Genomic DNA, 2025 nt, shown 5'->3' with positions numbered 1-2025 from the left:
TTCTTGTACTTTTAAGCCACTCAGATACCCTACGGGCTCGGAAAGTGCAACGAAACCATCAAATTTTAGCTAGAAACTGTATTTTTGTCGATTTTTATTGAATTTGAACTATATTTCAACGTTTTTTGATGGTTCTGATCCACCAAACACACTTAAAGCATGCAGAATCGACTCAGAATAGGAAAAGGAGACGTTTAGGTCAATTTTATGCATTCTGGCGTTCGTAGATACAAGAAAACTGTTAAAATTCTTCAGAAACGTCACTTTTGAAGTGTTTTCTTGTACTTGTAAGCCACTCAGATACCCAACGGGCTCGGAAAGTGCAGCGAAACCATCAAATTTTAGCTAGAAACTGTATTTTTGTCGATTTTTATTGAATTTGAACTATATTTCAACGTTTTTTGATGGTTCTGAGCCACCAAACACACTTAAAGCATGCAGAATCGACTCAGAATAGGAAAAGGAGACGTTTAGGTCAATTTTATGCATTCTGGCGTTCGTAGATACAAGAAAACTGTTAAAACCCTCGAGCGGGCGCGCACGTGTATTTTGTACACGGTGACCAGATTATTGGTTCTAAAATTAGCATAATACAACATCCGGTCGGGTAGATTCAGGTATTCCTCTAGTCGAGTTTTGTCTTTCGAGTGGTCAAGTAAAACTTTTGTTTGTGAGTGTGAGAACTAAACAGTTAGCAAAAACAAGAATCTCTCCCGTGTTGTGTATAGAGTACACGCCGCGCTTTCTGATGTAAGTATTTAATATTTTGTCATTTTTAGCGCAACATTTGTTTATATTCATTCAATTAGTAACCTGTTGCATGAAATTAATTAGTTATAAAATCATATTTTTATTGTATTCAGATTTTCAAGGGACGTTTTATTAATTTTTGTATAAGACACCGATTGAAAAAGAACTAAAAATATGTAAGTTTTTGAATGCCAATAAATTTTGTGATCTTATATAAATTTTGTAGGGCTAGAAGACGTTACCTAACAGATGATGAGCTGTATAGAATTCTGCATGATGAAGACTCAGAAACGGAGCCAACTGAATTAGAAAATGAAGATATTTCAGAAACGGATGAAGAAGTAGTTGCGTTCAGTGGTCACGACTCTGAATCTGAAATTGAACTTCTCGCGGACTGTAGCAATACAGAAGATTTTCCTAATGATCCTGGAACTAGTTTGATGTCATCTAATGACAACTTTATAGGAAAAGATAAATCGAAAGTGATTGATTTTTGTCTTACATTCTTGTTAAATTTTGTAAATAAATTTTTATATCTAAAGCGTCATATGTTGTTTAATTATTGAAATAATAAAATGATAAAGGAAATGTCAACATTTCTACTTAATAAAAAACATTAATTTAACATTTAAACGACACATCTATTCATTGTGTACAAAATACACGACGCGCCCGCTCTTGGAATGTCAGAACGCGCGCCCGCTCGAGGGTTAAAATTCTTCAGAAACGTCACTTTTGAAGTGTTTTCTTGTACTTTTAAGCCACTCAGATACCCTATGGGCTCGAAAAGTGCAACGAAACCATCAAATTTTAGCTAGAAACTGTATTTTTGTCGATTTTTATTGAATTTGAACTATATTTCAACGTTTTTTGATGGTTCTGAGCCACCAAACACACTTAAAGCATGCAGAATCGACTCAGAATAGGAAAAGGAGACGTTTAGGTCAATTTTATGCATTCTGGCGTTCGTAGATACAAGAAAACTGTTAAAATTCTTCAGAAACGTCACTTTTGAAGTGTTTTCTTGTACTTTTAAGCCACTCAGATACCCTACGGGCTCGGAAAGTGCAACGAAACCATCAAATTTTAGCTAGAAACTGTATTTTTGTCGATTTTTATTGAATTTGAACTATATTTCAACGTTTTTTGATGGTTCTGAGCCACCAAACACACTTAAAGCATGCAGAATCGACTCAGAATAGGAAAAGGAGACGTTTAGGTCAATTTTATGCATTCTGGCGTTCGTAGATACAAGAAAACTGTTAAAATTCTTCA

At 34.7% G+C, this 2025-nt stretch overlaps 1 long non-coding RNA gene across 1 annotated transcript; it reads left to right on the top strand.

Annotated features, from left to right (window-relative positions):
- Positions 1–575: 575 nt before the first annotated feature.
- LOC135121996 (uncharacterized) lies at positions 576–1426 on the top strand. Its single transcript, XR_010279196.1, has 3 exons — positions 576–750; positions 864–926; positions 977–1426. It is a non-coding gene; the product is annotated as an uncharacterized LOC135121996 (long non-coding RNA).
- The last annotated feature ends 599 nt before the right edge of the window (positions 1427–2025 follow it).

Source organism: Zophobas morio, unplaced genomic scaffold (genome assembly GCF_036711695.1).
Source record: "Zophobas morio isolate AGI-343-1 ecotype UQ-CSIRO unplaced genomic scaffold, CSIRO_AGI_Zmor_V1 ptg000828l, whole genome shotgun sequence".
NCBI lineage: Eukaryota > Metazoa > Arthropoda > Insecta > Coleoptera > Tenebrionidae > Zophobas > Zophobas morio.
Note: the sequence above shows the minus strand (reverse complement) of the source record. Positions and strands in the feature narration are given on the sequence as shown.